The 20,473-nt window shown below is 47.7% G+C and overlaps 1 long non-coding RNA gene across 1 annotated transcript in view; it reads left to right on the forward strand.

Annotated features, from left to right (window-relative positions):
* LOC129211032 (uncharacterized) overlaps window positions 1-20,473 on the forward strand; it is a 121,175-nt gene that overhangs the window by 89,908 nt on the left and 10,794 nt on the right. The window contains exons 2-3 of the long non-coding RNA XR_008578721.1: window positions 5,545-5,746; window positions 10,050-10,183. This is a non-coding gene — a long non-coding RNA (uncharacterized LOC129211032). The remainder of the gene's footprint in view (window positions 1-5,544; window positions 5,747-10,049; window positions 10,184-20,473) is intronic.

A 20,473-nucleotide genomic window follows, 5' to 3' on the forward strand; every position in this document is an offset into this window, starting at 1 on the left:
TAATCAGAAAATGTACTGGCTACCTTAAAGGTCTAATATTTTTGACAGCTATGAGTGATTTCTTATGCTTATATGATCCAGGCATAATTTTAGACAAAGTTGAAATACTGCTGAATGTGCTGCTTAAAATAATGTATCCCCCCCTTTTTCTTTTTGGCCGTACGATGTTTGGCAGTTGGCAGAGAGACAGACGTGGAGCCGAAAGATAAAGGATGAGTCGCTGTGACGGTGGTGCAAGGCAAAGGACCGGATTTCCAGCCGGGGAAACCCTGCCGTGGCCCACGCCGGTCCTGGCTCCTGCCAACAAGCACCCTGAGTCTGATGTTTCTACGAATATCTGGGAAACCTCCTCAGACAGCTTCTCAGCTGGTATGATAGAGCACGAGTGATTTACCCCAGCTGGAAGAATGGGTTTGAATTTGGCAAATGCATTTAACAAAGAATGGCTGCTCTTAAAAAGCAATTGTGTCACGGGATAAACTAAGCTGTAAGGGCATAAATTGGACGGGGAAGCCGGTTTTCACAGTACTGGGACATCTCACGTGGGCAGCCAATTTCTAAATTTGGGTGCCTAAGTCTCAACACATGTAAAACTATTACATTTCTTCTGTTCTTTTGTTTTTGCTGATCTTTCATCCTGCTTAGAATTATATTTTTTCCTTGAGTTCTAATAAAATGAGTTAAATAATTAATGCCACAATCCAATAACTTATTATAGAATTTTTTTCAAAATTACGTGTAGGACTGTTCACATACTAAATCTTTTTGATTAATGATTTTTAAAGAAGGCTTGTTACATCCATAATGTAAAAAAGTAGAGATATGTAAGCTACTGAAGTAAAACTCTAAATACCTTTTATGAACAGTAATTTATTTTATAAGCTTGAGTCTTGATGCGTATGTAAGAAATACTAACCCGGAAGAAATATTCTAAAGAAGCTGCAGATAGAAGCCTTCTATTCCATACCCCCCTGAAATCTAGTTTATGTCCATAGGTGAATTGCCGCTGTGAAGCCACTGCAATTTGACTTTGTACAAAAAGGGTCATTGAACAGAAGGTCAGGCAGCTGGCCATTTCCATTTCAAAGATGCTATCAAAAGGGCAAGAGGCAGTTCATCCAGCAGCCCTTTAGCAAACAAGATTTTCTCCTTTCTCATTTATGATATTTTTTATGCTAAAATAGTTTATAGGCTACTGAGAGAAGGACCTTGATTCATTTTCTTCGGAAGGAAAGTGGACTAAGTGGAGCTTGGGAAGGACTTTGGTTCAAGAAATCAGAGGAGCTTTTGAGTAATGAGGAGCCATTTGGTGTCCACTTATCAAGACCCTGGCAGTAAGGCAATAAATCATTACGGGGACTCTCCGCTTCAGCTGAAGACAATTGGAAAAGGTAGCTCTTTTATTACAAATTATGGCTTATCGCCTCCTTAATGGCAGGCCTCAGCTTTACAAATACTTGAGCTTATTAATCAAGATAAACCAACAAGTTCAGAAAAGTTTGGGGATCCTGCATGCCAACGTGCCGTCATGGAGGAAAGTCCACCGCAAGGTTTGCAGCGCTGCCTGACAGCCGGAGGCACAATCCATCCCGCCTGCCAGTTGCTGACAGCTCAAATGATTCTGGTTCTTCTGGGATTAGAGAATTGCCTCTCGCCAATGAGCAGCTAAAATTCACCCATTACTGTGATTTAAAAATAGGCTGTTCCTCCTCTAGTATTTAGTGCACTTGCATAGTGAGACAGACAGAGCCAGAGGTTCTCGCCGACGCCGTGCCCAGGCTGGGGACTCTGGTGAAAGTGCCCTTGCTCAGCAAGGGAGTTGGTAGCCAAGTTGGTCATTTTAAGAAAAAGAAACGTGTCTTGCTCTCAGGAAAAAAAGAATGCTTAAAACAATGTAGGTCTCATATTTTACTCTACGTACCATTCAGCTTGTCACCTCAGAGTGCTTTTACGCTGCAACTTCATGGCTTTTATTTCACAAATACAAGGAGGGAGAAGGCTATTTTAGCAGCGTGCTTTGGAACTGAAATATCAGACTGCTCGTGGGCAGGAGACGTGGGTCCCTCGCTCCACCACACAGCCCTTGGGAGGAACAAAATGCAATTATTGAAATTTCTGAAAAGTAGATAAAACAACCATTCTGTACAAATCGGTGTGAGAATTTTAGGCTTCAGTAACTTGTTATTTATCAATGGATAGAATGAAGGATGATTTATGGGGCAAATTTTGAAAGTGGATCCCCACTGCAAACAGACTCCTGACCTGTGCTTGGGCTTGTACATGCAAAACAACTGATAACAGCCCAAAACTCTAGTGAATCTTTGGTCATCCTCCCAGCCCTTGCCATGTCAGAGATAACTGAGTGAGCTCACAGTTTCCTCGCCAGCACAAATATTTTCGGAAGCATGTCAGTGTAAGCTCAAAATATGTCATTGTAAAATGTTTATACAACATTGAGCTGAAAATCTATCGATATCTGTGCTATACCAATACATCCTAATAATAAGAACGCTTCATCATAGCAGGTCAATATTTATTGGAGTAAATCAACCCCTTGCCAATGTGGAAATGAAGGTGTCCATTACCTGAAATTGGAAGAGTTGTATATTCAATTATAAAAACTAACAAGTGAAGGCTTTAGCTACTACACAACGACATCACTCCATGTCTTGATGGAGCTGCATCAGCTTACATCAGATACGTCTGATCTTAAAAGCATTACCAGAATATCTGGGAAGGACTCACGTGGTTTTTACGCAGCGTAGTTATACAGGACGGCGCAGCCAGATATGCAGTGGGCAGAGCAGTCCCCTGGCACGTGGCAGAGGAGGTGGCACCAAACATCAGCCCGGTGAGCAGCACCCCTCCGTGGGTGACCCCCTGCCCTCCACTCGGGCCCCAGCAGCAGTGCCCACTGGCGCCCGGAGGCACGGGAAGATTGGCGGTGCTTTTTGGCGAGCCCTCTTGTAAGGCGTAAGGGAACGTGTGAGGTTCTGTGGCCGGGGCAGCATGCGAGGGGAAGATCCTGGTCCCTTGGGAACACATCTCCCAGCTGCTCAGAGAGCATTGCTGCCAGCGCCTGCCGCTGCTGCCGTGCTCGTGCTGCTGGAGGCAGCGCCCACACGCTGCCCACGTCCAGCAGTGAGATGCATCCCTCGGCAGAGGGTGAGATCAGGGATGTGGTAATGGAGGGCTGGGGAAGACTGCGCGGAGAGAAATGAGTAAATATTTTCTATTATCCCTCCATAGCTTTATCCCTGTTAACAATATTGATCATGGAAAGTGAAGGTGGAGTATACGATTTTAAATACAGCTGTTGCGAGTCATAATTCAAATAAGGACGTTTCGAACATGTCTCACGCATGGCAGCAGCAATCAGCAGCACGGGGCCACTTGGAAATATGGCCACTAACAGTCTTCTGAAAAGCATAAGGCAAATTGCCAGCTAAATAAGAGCTAGAGGAGCACCACAGCCCACTGTGTTTTCCAGAGTGGTCAGTGATGAGTTTGTTCATGGTGTCCTTTGGAGAAGGAAAAGCATTTCCCACCGGCTGGTTTCTCCCAGGCCTCTGCCCCATAAGCTCAGCTGCTGTTGCCGCTGCCTCCCAAGGCTGCGGAGAAGAAGGGACGTGGTGCCGGAGGCATCCCTGCCTCCCCCGGAGGTACCCTGCCCTGTGCCGCTAATGACGCTGCTCTGCTCCTGGGCAGCGGCAGCAGCTGATGCCGCTATTGTTTCTTTGACAATAATACAGATTTTAGACTTACTAGTCACGGAGACATTTTTCTTCCTCTCTTCCTAGCACAGCATAAGCTACTTTGAAACCCCGGGGACGGGCTTAGGCACAGCTCTGCTGCGGGTTTGGTGCCGCAGCGGTGAACCTGTGACCCCTAGCACTGCTGTGGACATGCAAGTAAATTCAGAGGGACCAAAGGTAACTCCGGGGCTCAGCGTTTGTGCTCATTGGCTCTGCTTCAGCATCACAGCTACACCTTGTGCCTTTAGACTTAGCTCAGTTTCCACTTGCCAGGAGAGGAATGAAGAAAAACATCAAGATCTGCAAATGTAGCTAGACCTTAGGGTGCTGCTTCCTCCACCGGGGTGAAGAGCAGGGCTCCTCTGGGATTGTTCCCAGCAATTCTAAAATGAACCATGTGAAAAACTTCTGGAGTAACTCAGCAGCTCTTGGTTTGCTTTGTAAGTGCTGGAAATTGTCCTCAGGTGTTTCAGAGGGGCCTCCAGACAGCCCTGAGTTGACTCGTTGCCATAAGGGACGTGTGTTTGGCATCTAGGTAAACCACTGGCTCTGCCAGGTTTGAAGGTACTGTGAACATCAGACTGGCACCTTTAAGGCATAATAATGTTTTCTCCTTAAAGTTCGATCATAGGTTTTGTACCCATCAAAGTCAATGGGAGTCTTGTCGATGGGACCATGCTTATGTAACAATGCTACTGAAGAGGCAATCATTTTGAGGTTTTGTATCTTAAAAGTGTAAAACAGAAAGACCTTCCTTTCTACAGAGCAATAACGTGTCAGAGAACCGTAGAGTTATAACCAAGGATCTATACCAAAAACCTGTAAAGGGAAAAGCTAACAAAAGGTTGTAAGAAAAGGTCGATGAAGCTGTACAAAAGGGTAAATATTCTGATGGTTTCCTCTCAAATGCATTGATATTAGGTTCAGAAAGAATTCTCCAGGTATGTCTGGTGCTCAGTTTTCCAGGTAAATACCGCTTATCTCTGCTTTTAATCCAATGTAAGACCACTGGCTGAAGGTCTGAGCAGTTTGTGAAATTTCACCTAAAATTTTCAATCTTTTTCAGTGTGAATTCATTCAGGCTGCAGAGCTGGAACAATTGCTATTTCATTATATAAAATGAGAACATTAAACTTGACAGCAATTCCAGGGCATAAAATTTCAGCAGAGCCATGGAAGTGGTAGAGCAGCTATCTTCGACCTTTGGCCCATCATAAATGGGGAAAGAGATGTTTGTCTGAAAGGGAAAAAGTATCATGCTTCTGGAGGCTGTTGCTGCTTTTATTAACCCCGCAGCCTCCTGGTCAGCTGGGCTCCTCCAGCACCGGCCTGTGGGGCTCACACACCCAACAAGGAGGTATACTGAGTGCTAGAAGGGTGGAGGGGAAAATTTGAGGCAGAAATGCCGAAACAGGTCTGCACCAAACCCTCCTGAGGGAGACAGGTGGGAAGAGCACCCTGATTGGGCATATTAGGTGTATAGGCTGTACTGACTAATCAGCGTGATACGCCAAAAAGTAGTCACCAAACAGCGCTGATGAGTGATTTCTGCTGAGTGAGCACCAGTACTGAGCCAAAGGTCTGAGTAAGTGCTATCTCTGAGTCCTACTTCAGAGAGATGTTTTTAAGAGGCTTGAGGGGCTGGGCACAGAAGGTGTTAAGGAAATACAAAGTACCAGAGACTTCTGATTTAGCTTGGGGTTGAGGTACGTACGAGTTTCAGGGTATAAATAACAAAGGAAGATCTAAATCTGTAATATGCTCTGCAATCCTCTTTTTTTCCCCATAGCTGAAGAAGCTACTGATAATGTTTTGCTTGTGCTGATCAAAACCTCATCGTGCTCCATCCTGGTCCTCTCCTCTTTTGGTCTCCAAGAGGCACTCATTTTCCTGTCTGACTGCCAAGCATCGAAGCAGTTTTTCCCACTGACTCTGTACTCAGGAGAGTGATGAAGCTGTATTTTCATCCACGGCTTCAGAGCATCCTCCTGGTAAGAATACATTTTTCTTGGGTGCTGCATGAGTGTCCCCTCGGTACAGTCACTGCAATCTCCTGCTGCTGTCAGAGCATTGGTACTGCTATCACTGATCTGTCAGGATGCTGTGATTTAAGGGGCGGGGGGGGGTTAAGTCCCATGGCTTGAGCCAGGCAGCCAAAATGGAAAAAAAATAACTCCAGCAGTTTTGCTGCCTTTGCAAGGAGACAGCGAGGAGAGGCATGGGTCACCCTATGGAAATGAGGCCGACACAGACAAAATGAAGCTTCAGCCTCAAAATTCAGCAGAGTTTAGTACGGGTGACATTTGCCAAGCGTTCCCAGCCCCACGTAGGCAACCCGACCTGCAGCCGGCGATCGTGCGAGGTGCATGCCGGCAGGGGTGATGCTGCACAGCCGCCAGTCACCTCGGTGGTCTTCGGAAAAGTCCTCAGCCACGGCCGAGCCTGCTGCCGTGTTCCCTGCACACGTGCAATCTTGGCACTAAAAGCGACAGCCCGTGAACCCACGGTCCGGGGAGGAGGTCCGTGTCCTCGCCGGGCTCAGAGCGCACCACGCACAGCAGCAGCGCCCAGGGAAACGGTTGCTTTGCGGTCCCGGGGAGGCCACAATGCTCCCGTGCAAGCGGCGGCCCCTCGGCCAGCCCCGCTGGTGCCTGGGGTGCTGATAGCACCTTACTCCTGCACCTCCCGGCCCCTCTCCCGGCTGGCGGCTAGCAGGATGCGGTGATGATTCCCGCTCTTCATCTGCTAAGCCTGCAAAGCAAAGATAATCCCCTTTCCGCTTACACAGTGTTTGACCTGCTCGGTGCCCCGAGGGAATAAAGCAAAGGATGCGGGGCGGTGCAGCGCGGGGGGGATGGCTTTGTCACCTGAAGGGGGAAAGCAAGGAAAACTAGTTAAAATGGATTGAAGGCTAATTTTTGCCACCAGACCTGCTTCGGAAGAGCCGTAACCTGGTACCTTGTGTTCCTGCAAATTCGGTGAGCATTGAAACCGGTGAATTTGAAACTTTCCTAATAATACATCAAATAGTTCACGTGGTGCTAATGACAGATGTAATATCACAGTTAAAATAAATAATTGGCACTTTTAAAAGCACTGCGTTATTTCAACTGTGTTCTTACGGTTCAGATATTTCTATGGAATAGTCATATTTTCTTCTGACACCTTTACAAGTTGGGTTCAAAATGTATCACTACGAAATATGGTCAGATGCATTAAAATTATAATTAAAAAATTGCTTTTCACCCTGACATGAAAAATTTAAAGCTGGTACCAAGGAACAAAGTACTTTAACCTATTGGATAAAAGGAAAGCATTATTTTAAAAGTGAATTATTTTTCAAGAGTTTATTTTGTAATGGTATAATGACATTTGTGGACCCTAAAACAGAAATATTAGTCCTCACAGTTAATTAGCTCTTAGAGGGAATTTTGCACACCCACATTATGAGTTACAATGGCTCTTTCTGGGTTCACAGCGAGGACGTCGGGGGGGAAGCGGCATCCCCCAAAACCTGTGCGGAGGCCCCCGGCTGCCTTAGCGGCAGCACTGAGAGTGGTGGGAGCCCCCCTCGCTCTGCTGCTCCCCAAGGCCGCCGTGCCCCTCGAGCCACTGCGAGCAGCGGCAGTCCCTGCTCCTCCCGCGGGGACCGTCCCTCCCGTTTCACGGGTTTGTGGTAACCCTCTCCGTAGCAGTACAGTCAGAACCATGTAAAATGTGCAAAGTCAGGGGTTTTTTCCATGATCACCAACTAAAAAAATAAGAAAAGGGATTTTGCTCTAAAAAGGTTGCACAAAAAGGTTAATTGTGAAGGGACTCGGTGTGGGAACTACAAGTTTGAGGAGCGGTTCTAGAAAGCCGCGAGGTTATAGAAAGCGGGAAAGGATCGGGACGGACTGAAACCGTAACCAGCAAACCCGTGCGAGCAGAATGGTCTCAGAGGGGAGAGACGGTCGCAACCCAGGGAATGCAGAGAGCCAGAAGAGGGTGCTACAATATCTAATTATCCAGACAACTTATTTAAATAACTTAGTTTAAATACTTCTCTGACGGGGCTGTGAAGCCCTCCATCTGTCACGTACACAAGCCAACTGCTCCCGACTGGGCGCCCGTCTAAATTCGGTTACCTCAGGGGTCGGTGGGACCCCAGCAGTGTGACACATGTTACTGGGCTAATGCGCTTGGGCTGGAGACCACGGAGCAGAAAATGCAGGATAAAGTTACGACGCTGAGAGCTGTAGGCTAGGTGAGAAACACCTCCCTGGGCCCCGTCACTTCCCTGGTCACCACCGCCTGCTTCTCACGGCTCGTACCCTCTACTGCACCGATGGTTTCAGCGTTTGGAGGAGAGGCGTGAAGGGAGGCGGGGGACTGTTGCTTAGTTGCTCTATTTTTGCTTGTCATGTAGTGTTATCTCCAGGTAATTATTCCACATACGAGCAGTGCAGTTGCAGAAATGCTGTGGTGTACTGGCCGTAGTCCAGATAATATCAGAGATGGCTGCTTTGCATCTCATGATCCATTTTAACTCATCTAATTTAAACCTTCGCCTGACCGAGAGTGCCATAAAATGTACTTATAAGACTTATATTGTTCATTACTTCGTCAAGTGCCAAATACAGGAGGGTGGGACAAGCCCCTTTACAGATGGGGAATTATCATTCCCTGCTGCCAACCAAGACGGTGCTAGAAAGGACAAACAGCCCCGGTCCCAGTGATGACATGACACCAAAGCCAAAGTCAGGTGCATTTATTACTGTTTATTAGGTGTATTTATTAGTTTCTGTGTAGGCTTCATGTTTCTTCTCCCTGGGACACTGCAGAAAAACCTCTAGTCCATCAAGCACCTTGCACCGGGCGTCTTAACAGGAATTCTGGAAATCGCAATAAGCATTGAATTGGCCCAATTGCCACTGCTGTTAGTGAGTAACTATAAACTGCTGAGAGAGCAACTAGTGTTTTAAAAAGCTTAAGGAGAAGCTGTGGTTTCCTGTCCTCAGGAGCTTTGCCACACAGACAGATAAAACAAGTCAGGCACAAGATGTACCCTAATATTGTTTGCATGCCAGAAGCCTCTGTACAGTAATTACAGAGATGTCTAGAAGCGTCATAATTATTAAGAGCTGTCAGCGTTTCCATTACAATCCCCTTTGTGCACGGAGTGAGCCTCAGATGCCGCGAGAGGCGGCGGGCTGGAGGTTGCACGCAGACTGCGGGTGCGTGTCTTCAGCTGCGCCGGTTCGGCCGCCCGGGGTTCTCCCAGGCCACCCGGGTGTTCCTAACGCACCCGCTACGGGAGCCGCTCTGTGCTGGGGAGGGAGGGGACTGCCTCTTCCTATTTGTGTTTTAATGACATACTCGGTTCTTGCAGAACCTTGGAACGAGTTATAACAAGGGAAGACATTTCTAGAAGACAAGCGTATGGTGTTTAGAACGTCAAATTAAATCACGGGTGCTGGGGCTGAGAGCTTGAACTGCTTCCTTCACACGCGGCAAGGGGCACTCTGTGGCAGTTTCCAAACAGAGCGGGTCACAAAGCAGCAATGGAAGTTGCTGGGAAATATTTTTAAAGCTTTTACTTTTTTTTCCCAATTTTTTGTGAAGTTTTCCAGTTCAGAATCTTTAAGAGCAAATGTAAATAAAAATCAGCAAACTTTTTTCCTTGCTTTTTGTCAGAAAGTGTTATTATTGACACATATAAATACTTTATAGGAAAAAGATGTTGCCTGGTTCAGTCTGAACTGCTCTCGCCCACCCTCTGACCTGGTACAAGATCCACAGTCTTCTTCCAAAGGTGGAAATCTTCTATTACCATTTTTCAGAGATAATTGTGGTGGTGCAAAGGGTGTTGGAACAAGGGGCACTAGGCAATGTTTTGATGCCAGTATTATATAAGCAGAAGATTTGGAAATACAGGGTGAAAACAGAGTGGCTTTTCTTGTAGGACATCACATTTCTATTCCTATTCTGTTATAGCTCACACGTGAATAAATATGATTTGATGCATACTACCTTATGAGGCTAGTATTTTCAACCGTATGTTAAAATAGACTTACCAAAAAAAAAATCGGATTTATCATTCTTGCTCTGTTCCTCCTGTGTGTCTAAATGCAGCTTGCTCTCCATAGTAATTTACACTGTTAGTAAAGCTAGTCAGCGGAAGAAAAAGACTCAAGATATTAAATATTCTGGGGCAATATGTGGCAAATAAGAAGCTATTGAAGCTAGCAAGTATGTTAAATACTACAGAGACATAAACAGAAACTGCAGGTCCTTTTCCTTTCTGGTCCACAGGGGAGACACAGGCACGGCGCAGATCTGTGGAGTCTCTCTTCAGCATCGCTCAGAGCATCGCATCAACTCCAGCACTCACATGCACCCCAGCAGGGATTTGCTGTCGTCTGAGGGGACCTGCTGTCATTACTTCAGTAAGTCCAACATTAATGGGAAAATTAGGAGCTGATAACCGAAAGGCATCAATCTGAAACTATAATAACACTAACTGGTTTAGAGAAAAAAAGTATTAGAAATCCCTTTCACATTGCCCAGGGAGAAAAGGTGCAGGGAGTTGTTTGTGTTTTGAAATGCCGTGTTATTTCGGGGGGAGATTATATATTTGTCGCTGGTGAGCGACTGCCTCAGCAGAGCGACCTCCATTTGTGAGCACCGTTGGCTGCACCAGGATCTGACATCGGCCCTTGCTGGGGCCGTTCCTAGCCCAGGGCTGCGAAGCGAGGGCACAGCCACCCTGCCCTGTTTCCTGGGCTGAAACACCGGCCCCTGGGTTTGAGAGCTGCCAGGTGCGTGCAAGCAGATGCGAGGGCCGTCCGCGCTTGTTTAGTGCCTGCTCTCTGCGGGCACCGCGTGGGGAATTGAGAGGCAAAGACATCCTGCAAGTGTCCGTTTCAGCTCAGCCTAATTGGCTGTGGCCTTTCAATCAGGCACTTCATGAAGACACTTAGGAGTGTGCCTGCTGCTCTTCTGCATGGGCAAACTGGAGATGATTTGAGCCACAGGTTAAGAAGGGACGGGCCACCCCACTGCCATAATCAGCCCTCATCAATCACCATGTTCAGCGTGGACGCAGAAAGGCTGAAGTGCGGCTAACAAGACTTTGTCAGTTAAAAGCTAGAGCTGAGGGTATCACAAGTGTTAAAACACTCTATTTACTATACGTGAAGGTAAAGCAATCTATATCCCCATCGCTGGAGTCATTTGAGGCGCGCGGGTTGCTGACAAATGTGGATGGACAGATATGTAAAGATGATGCGTCATGAGCTCTGCTGATGAGTTTACAGCAGAAGCCTCTGAATTCACATCAAATGTGTCAAAGGGTGACAGAACTACATCACACAAACTCTGGCAGTTTAATTTGGTGTCAGCTATTAGTGGTGACTTTCAGCACTATTGCCGCTCAGTGTTTCTGCCAGCAAGGTGACATAGCCTCACAGATTGCTAAATTTCTTTGTTGTAAGAAATAGGGTTTGCTCACTGCACAGTAGTCCTCTAATAGAGGAAATCCAGAAGGTCAGAAAACTATTTTTCCAGGCTGCAGTACTCCATTTTTTGACCTAGACTTTTCATTACATTATTTTTGGTTAAGTATTTGATTGTGTCACTACACAGAAAAAATGTCTGTGTGTTGGGGTTTTTAATTATTCTCAGTTGTTTGGAAAGGTCTTTCTCATGTTACGGGCTCTGCTCAGCGATGCTGCAATTTACCAGATGCACTGGAGGACTGTAGAAGTGTGGAAGGCTTTGAGAACCGAATTTTTTATTCAAAACATTTTTCAAGGCAAAGTGGTGTTTTTAATATGTTTTGCTCATCAAAGACTTCCTTTGGAGATGGTTTGGGAGACTGGCAATAGATTCAAATTGGAAACATTAGAGCTTCCCCTTCTGCTATCCCTTCTTAGTTATTGCTGCTGAGCAAAAGATTTCAAAGGACTAAAAAAAGAGGAATAAAGTGGAGTAAAAGGGGGAGAAGTGGGAAAACAAAAGCTACGCTACTTGAGAACAGAAAAGCTTTTAGGGGAAATACATCCAAACCCAAAACATTTTGCAATGTGTTATGTAAAACAGTCTCCTTCATCAACAGAATAGGGTGGGCAGAAAGAACAGTTGCGTCTTCTAGAAAGACTTAGAATGGTTGGTATCCAATTGTATTTCTTTAAAAATGTCCAGTGTGAACACCCAAGCGTGAACACAGCCGTGCCCAGGCACCCTGCTCCAGGAGTCCCTGCCGGGCTCACGGCATGGGGTTTGCTATGGTGCTCCCAAAGCTGGAGATGAGAAAATACAGCTCCCGTTGCAATGAGATTGTTTAATACCTACTCTCTATCATTCACCAGCGTAAGTTTAAGCAGCACATAAGCCACTTTGACACAGCAATATATCATTCAAAAACAAAACCTCTGCGCTCTGCACCAGGCATGGGCGGATGGATAGCTCATCAGAGGGAGAGAGAGTCCTTCATCAGCTGCCTTTCACCGGGTGATGACAATAATCATTTCAACACAGAGTACACAACCTAGAGTGATGAAGGCAGTAGAACACATCTGGCCTGATCTCTTTAATAGGAATATTTTAAAAACCTGAGAATATTTGTCGGGGTGGTTCAATGCAATGCCTGAGCCATAGGAGAAAAGGTTACATTTATTAAAAGAAGAGCCAAGAAAAAGGAAGACAAACTGCCTGTGACAGAAAAGTGTGGCTTGTGCTGTATCCAGCTCTGACTGTGCTAGTAACTTCACACTGGGGATGTCAGAAGGCAAAAAAAAAATTTACAGCTTTTAGCATCTGATCCAAAACCAACCAAAGTCAATGCAAAGCTCCCACATATTTCAATAAGCTTTGGCTTGGTACGCCATAGTTACACCGACCATGTGCTGTTCTACACAGCAATACTCAGCCCTTAGGTTGTGCTTGTCCTCAGGGCATAGCAAAATGCTGTATAAAGGCGCTCAGCATCGTTCCCACAGGTTACCGAGCGACAAACGGATGCAGAGCAGTGCACTTGCTTGACCGAAGTCAGCCAGCAGATTCAGGGCAAAGTCACGTCTGGAAGCAGAAAAACTCTGATCCCTGAGGTAGCGTTCAAGTGCATTTGGGTTGATTCCAGCCACAAAGCAAACTGCCAGGTCTGGAGAGGCTTTGCCAAGTGTTGTGTTATTTGCCGGCAGCTCACAGGTCCCATACATGTGCGATCTCATGCGAGAACTGCACATGGATACCTCCCAGCCACAACCTCGATGGACATTTTTGGTCTAGAGCTCAAGGACAGTTTCCCGCTTGTCCCCTCCTTTCAAACGGCACACATGAGAAGGAGGTAAGGATGTCGTCCTTCTTCTGTGCTAGCCAGTAAAGGACTAGGAGCATGAGAGGAAAGGCTGCATGATGGCACATAGGGGCATGAGCTTCTTCTGCCATTCAGAGCAGGAGAAAACAGCCTACCAAGAGTAGGAGATAGCTTCTTAGCATCTGAAGGGAACTGAGTGGACGTGCACACATACAGCTCCCGGGACATACTGTTTCTTTCATGTGAGGTACAAATAATGTCCCAAAGAAACCTGTTTGCATTCAAGTTAAATGGCAATGGGTGTAATTCAAGTTCTTGATGACCTTCTGACAAGTAGGAGAAACTCAGCAAGTCTAGAGATAAAGCCCTAAAATAGAGAAAAATGATGTCTGAGTTTCTCCAAGGATTTCTTTACAGTGTCATCTATATACTAACCTGTTCTCTGCTCGGCAGCAAGAGTTTTTCATTTTCTGTATTCGACATAGAGCTTTTACTAAAAAACCTCTGTTAAAAAGTCTCCTAAAAGCACAGTTAAAATGGATTAAAAATGAATTAGCGTATTAACATGCTGGTCAGAAAAAAAGAGATGGAGAAAGGCATAATAAACAAGACAATATGAAGAAACAAAGCTAATTGCCAGCCTGGGAGAGCCATGCGGCACATTCCTAGTAGGCTGTCTGTCTTAAACCCTCTGGATCAAAAAGTGATTAATCCTACAGACAAATGTAGCCTTGATGGTAGAGATAAGCAAAATCCCCTAAACAGAGCGATGCAGTGTTGTACTTACCATTCTGAAGGCCTCAATTAAAGGGTCTTTAACTCCAGCCTTTCCCGTTACGTTCCCTGACATACCGGGAAGCCCCCTCCTCGCAGCAGCCCACTCTGAGCCTCAGAAAATGCTCTTGGCAGTGCCCGGTGCTGCTCAGCCAAGCTCAGCCCTCCTTCAGCAGTCCCCTTCCCTTCCCCAGGGCTGAAGTAGCCGCCCCAGCCAGCGCGGGGAGGAGCGGGCGCCTCGGCATCACCCGCCACCCCACATCTCCTGCAGACCCTCTGAGCCGAGCAGCTCTGCGGGCAGCCCCGGGCACTGCTGGCAGAAAGGCCGGGAGGCCCATGGGAAGGAGCACAAGGCAGGCAGCAGCAGCAGCAGGCGTGTAACGACGTGCACTGGCTGCCTGCGGACACGCCGGTTGTGCCCTGTGCACAAGCAGGGGCACGAGCAGGTGGGGGCGGCTTCTCTTCGGCCTCCAAGAAAACACAGCGCGAGAGCGACAAGGAAAAGGGAAGCAAAACCGGGGGAGTTTCTGTGGCGTCCTTTCTAGCCAGAATTGCAGAATTTTAACCTCGTGTTTCATTCCCATAAGGGCCACGTGCCTGTGGGATGGGACCAGGCAACACTTGCTGGCATGTGGGGATTTTGTCCCCAGGGAGGGACACAGTCTGGCCCCAGTCAGAGGCCGTGGGAAGAAATGCCCAGCACTACCCCTGCTTGGCCACGGGAGCAGCACTTGGGAAGCCTGAACTGAGCAGGACTTCCTTTGCTCTGCTAGAGCTCCTCATTTCACTCTTCTGATCTCTGCCTTTAATTTTATTATCCCTAAGTCTGCCTCTATGAACATTATTTTTTTTGTTTGTAGGTTTGCATGCTCTTTGCTAATATTATAGAGACTTGGGGTTGTTCAGCCTGGAGAAGAGAAGGCTCCAGGGAGACCTTAGAGCACCTTTCAGTACCTAAAGGGGCCTACAAGAAAGCTGGAGAGGGACTGGTTACAAGGGCATGGAGTGACAGGACAAGGGGGAATGGCCTTAAGCTGAAGGAGGGGAGATTTAGATCAGAGATTAGGAAGAAATTCTTTACTGTGAGGATGGTGAGGCACTGGCACAGGTTGCCCAGAGAAGCTGTGGATGCCCCGTCCCTGGAGGTGTTCAAGGCCAGGTTGGATGGGGCTTTGGGCAGCCTGGTCTAGTGGAGGGTGTCCCTGCCCATGGCAGGGGGTTGGAACTAGATGGGCTTTAAGGTCCCTTCCAACCCAAACCATTCTATGATTCATCTACATTTAGAAGAAAAAGAAGATATTTTCTGGAAAAGATCTTTTTTTTTAAAAAGTGCTGTTTCCCTCTTTAAAAAATACAGTGAGCTTTTTGACTGTCACTGCTGGATTTTTTTACTCAGCTCATCTCCTTTCTAGTTTATTACATATTGTGTTAAGTGAATCCTTTTAGACTCATCAGTACATTACTGGTACAATGCACTAAAAGGCTTTAGAAAACACATCACACTAAAAGTATGGGTGCTAGAAAATGCTCTAGGCACTATATGGCGAAACACAGGACTGAAAGTCTTTATCAGAACCAGCCATCAGTTAAACAGGCTGTTGCCTTGCCAAATCCCAGCCTCCCGCCTCTAGCCCTGCCGTTCAGCGCCGGGTGAACGCTGCCGAGGGGTGTGTGGCCACGCAACACAGCATGCCGGGAGCGGGCACAGCTGCTGCGGGCAGAGCGCGCCCTGGCCAAAGCACACCGGGAGCAAACCACAGCCACGCTACAGGCGTGGGGCGGTCGACTCACCTGCACCCGTCTGTGGGCGACCCCATGGCCTCGCTCCCAAACCGGCGGCAGCACCGACGCTTGTCCCTGCTGCGGTCCTGCAGCAGTGGCTGCTGAGGACGATGTTTGCTGATGGCTCCGGGCTCCCTCGGCCACCTCTCGCAGTTATTCTCAGTGTTAAAGAAATGCTCAGAACAGACTTGCTAATACAGTGAGTGAAAACACAGAAATGTGAGGAAAGTCTAAGCGAGCGCCTTCATTGGTTGAAAAATCAGGATGTGAGTTACGAGGCCATGCCAGGGCCGCTCGGAAATATGAGGCTTATATGTCCGGGTTCAGGGGGCTTGAGCAAACAGCCACAAAAATGGGGAGAATCAGCCCTGTGTATTTGATGCCGATGTGGGAGGTAATGGGTGTGAAACAAATGCATTGTTCAAATGTTTCACTCCATTTGCCAACCAAAACCAGAATTCCTATGCTTATAAATAAGATCCTTGCTCTGCACAGTGCAAGACCCTGAACTTTCCTTCAGCGCTGTGCTATTTCACATCCCAAACACTGCTCATCTACTGAACCAACTGGAAAAGACGGTGGTTCCCAGGGGAGGAGCGCGGGGAGTGAATACCTTCCTGACCCCTACAGTTGCTCATTTTATGCTGTGAAACATGAAATTTGATTACTCTTATCATTAGCTTAGCTCACATAGCTACAAATGTTATTAGTAGCCATAAAATTATCGAGGCCCTTTTAAAATCCATTTTTAAAGAGTGTGTGACATGTATTAGCAGATCTGAAATCCTGATTTCAAATACCCTCACTCCAACATCAGAAACAAAATGTCGAGCTAAGCAACAGTGACAGGGCTTGAGAAGCGCTAATGAAGAGTGGTGCCATTGCCTAAGAGAAACATTACACATTATTAACACATTAGCCCACTAAGGCACTGTGCCAGCTGTAATAAGCAACCAATTTGGCATGCTAACTTAGCTACACATGGCCATTCAGAAAATCTTCCTCCATTTTTTTCCTCCCCAGTGGACAAACACATGGTGCAACCTGTTCCCATCTCACTAGTGCCCAAAAAATCACTGCTTAGCTGTGCCCTAATTCCTGCGCACAGTTGGTCCCTACACTATTAATACTTGACACCAATCTTTCTGATGCGAGGTCCAGTTCACAAATTGGCCACATATATTATCCGTGCATGGGAGTGTGGGAGGGATAAATTATATTCATTATTCACATTCATGAAATTCCAAACACATGGGTAGTACTGATGGTGTCCTTGGGGAACTAGAAACAGCTTGTCAGAGATATCCAAGTAAAAGGGGTGCAAAATCAATTATGAAAGGAGGTGTTTCCTGCTCTAACAAGCTAATTACTGTACATCAAGTCACAAAGGGAAAACTGATGCTTTTTATTTTTTTAATGGAGGTGCTGTCAGATTAAATCAACTTGGAAGGACGACTGAGTTTAATGTATTCCCTCAGCTGATGCTCTCTTTAACACATTTACATATGCAAACATGTTAATATTCTGTCAGAATCCATGAAATAGGACTGACAGGGCAGAACCTAACAAAATGGTTATATGACCCTGCTCCTGCAGCTTATGTACGTCATTTACATACACCGGTAACTCCAGCTCAAACTGAGAGTGATTGCTTGGGAGTCACTACTGTGAAAACAGGAGCATCTCAACAGGGAAATGACACATCCCTGCTGCTGGGGGGATCCATTTTAGGAGGCAAAGCAAACGTATAAATTGCTAATGAACTACCCGTTCCTGTCCAGCACAGCTAGCAAAACTGCAGATGGTTGATTCCCCCTGGGATAACAAATAGGTGAAGCTGGGGTATTTGTTAGATGGCTTCCAGGTTATCTGCCAGGAGCACACAGCCGTGTCGTGCTGCCTTTTCCGCAGCAGGAGTCAGAGCAAGGGGTATTTGCTGCCCGCCTCTCCCAGCCCCTCGGCCAGCCCGCACCCAGCAGGACTCCCTGGCTTTCCTTGGGGCTCCTGCCCCAGTGTTTGCCCAAGGCGAACGCGGTGCTTCCCTGCTTCCCTGTATCCATTTCTCCAGCCTTCTCTGCCTGTCCTTACAAACCCGTGAACCTCTGAAAGCTAGCAGTCAGCAAAAGCCCCCTGCGCACACAAGCCTTTGCGTCGGGCAGTGACGCTCACCTGTGTTAGGGGTCGAGGCATTAATGTTTCCATTCGCTGTTCTCCAAAAGATTAATTGTTTTCATGCAACCATCTGCACTGGAGGCCAGGGGTTACGCTCTGCCCACAACAGTACCGTGTACGAGCAAATACCCAGAGAGCAGCGGACAGATGAAGGCTCCCTCCTCTCAGGCATCCAGCTGCTTCCCCGGCACGATGCTTTCCACAGCGTCAGGGCCCCGTGGCAGGGAGGGTCTGCGTTGCCCGAGGTGCCCAAGAGCCCTTGCCCACAGGCACCGGCCAGCTCTGCCAGCACGCGTTGGCCTCAGTGCAGCCGGGTCGTGTCACCCCACGTGCCTGCAGGACAGAGAACCAAACCCGGTGTTAGGTCGCACTGACTTGTCAGAGTGGGCTCAGCAGAAGGTAACTTTGGCCAAACTCTCCAAAAAGCTGGCGGCCAAACCCCCTGCAGACAAACAGCTTTCAAGGGAAACGCACAGGCTGTGCGCTGTGCCTGCCGCAGCTCTGCTGAGCAGCGTTTGTAGGCTCCAGTGTGATGGCTGCACCCAGCTGTGTCAATCTGTTTCCACCTCTGAGCTGACTATAGCTGAAAGACAGATGACCTGTTATATATTTTCTTACCTTTAACTATTCCCACATGATTGGAGTGTTTCTGGGATATAGATAATAGGTCCCCTCTTGAAGTCTTTATCAGGGCCAGGTTGTCGCTGGTCCCTGCAACACCAGGTGTACAGGGGAAGATTAGAAGGAGCAATCAGATTTCCATTTGTTGCGAGCAAAGGCAGGAGAAATTTCTACACTTAGAGGCGGTAACAAGCTGCTTTCCATTGCGCTCACTGGGCAAAGCTTTGCTCTAAAAGAGCTGGAGCATCTCCCACAGCACACTACCCACTGGCAGAGCAAGCCGGGAGAGAAGGCTGCACTCCCAGAAGGTGTTTCAGCTTGGTCACTATCGCATTGCTTCTTCAAAAGAACGCGATCAAGCTCCTCATTCAAGCAAAACTCCCTGCACAGCTCCACCTAAGTGCAAAGGGAGTAAGGATTCAAAACCTGGTCCAAGATGAGCCAAACATCCGTTTATTTGCCTTTTGTCTTCTACTGAGTAAGCATGGACAACGCTAGGGAAACCATGTCATTCATAAGGTGGATTGATGTCCTTGGAGCTGTTCAGCTCCTTCTTGAGGAAAATGCATAACCTGTGTCTTACACTCAGATGGATTCACTCACTTGTGGAATTTATCCCTTGATACCATTGTCTGACACGGGCTTTCCTTCACACACACATCTGCAGACAGCAATTTCCTATTACAGATGCTGCCCATCACTTCCATGTTCGTTTCTTCCACTCACAAGGAATTCAGATGTAGGTACTTCAGAGCAAACCGGGACGGCCAGGGGAGTCTGGCCCCAGCTTGCCTGTGGTTTAGCACAGACCCAGAGGAAGGGCTTCACGGAGAGGGCAGAGTCCGGCTAGCAACCCCGGCCAGCACACTGTGACCCAGGCCAAAGGCACGCTGCCTGGCAGAGCCCTTTTCTCCAGGCTCCATTTTCCTGGTGCTCCCCGGCAGTGCTCTGCACGGACAGAAAGGGGAGCAATGTTAATAATGAGGGCCAGTCCCCGCAGTGAGGTGGGGTAGCTGAAACCTCCAAAAATTCATCCCGGAGCAGCCTGCATGCTTCCAGGCAGACAGGCGCTGATGTTGTCAGATGCACTGCGTGAGGGAAGCGGGAAAATGGAAAATAAAGGGAATGCGAGCTGCTGGGCGTTTCAAACCCTGCCTTGCCGGGCAATGTCCGCTTGCTCCTCCATGGCTGGAGCAGATGAGTTGGGCCTCTGGGAGCTCTCTGAAGAGCCTGCGTTGGCCCCACACGCTAAGATGCACTCTCCAGTGAAGTCTGTCTCCTCAATAAAGGAGAAAATGGAGAAGATGGAGACATCTGCTGGGAAGCTGTCAGCTTTATTAGATACATGCGGGTTTGGGGACGGAGCAGCAAGAGGATCTCAAGGAATCTGAGCTCAAAGAAATAAAGGCAACTTCAAAAGGCACAAGCAGACCAGCAGAATCGCTTAACAACAATAATTTTTTGCTGGCAATACAATTGAAAACACCTGAGAATCAAATCGGGATTCAGCCTATCCCCCTGCCTGGAATTGCAGCTGCTATTGATTCTGGGCACTAGATCTTAGGAAAGCTTCTCCGTAAACTCCTGACACTGGCCATTACAAGCGATCCCAGATGTGAAAGGATTTATGGGATCCCCACTCTTTAAAATATGCGCAGATTAAGGACCGTGCTAATTCTAAAGCTAGAGGGAGATAGCACTCACGCCCGCTCCGCTCTCCTCAGTGCCAGGGTGTCACAGCAGTGCCGCTGGCTGGCAGGGGCACAGGGAGCTCAGCCTGGGGACTGTGGAGCCGTGGCAGCTTGTGGAGTGTCCCGAGGTGTCCACAATCGGGGACTGGGAAAAACACGTTTACAAATGTTCTATCGCAATCCATGTGAAATGGCTTAGCGTCTCCGTCAGGAGATCTGGTGCAAATCACAAGTCACCTGCAGTTAATAGTCCTTACCCAGGAAAGCTCTTTCTCATGACTGAAACTACCTCACCGTGGCACACAGGAAGGACGGGCACCCCTTCATCACCCACTGGAGGAGCCTGGGTGCCGGGATGGTGCTGTAACCCGCTGCAACTC

The sequence above is a fragment of the Grus americana genome, chromosome 10, assembly GCF_028858705.1.
Source record: "Grus americana isolate bGruAme1 chromosome 10, bGruAme1.mat, whole genome shotgun sequence".
Lineage (NCBI taxonomy): Eukaryota > Metazoa > Chordata > Aves > Gruiformes > Gruidae > Grus > Grus americana.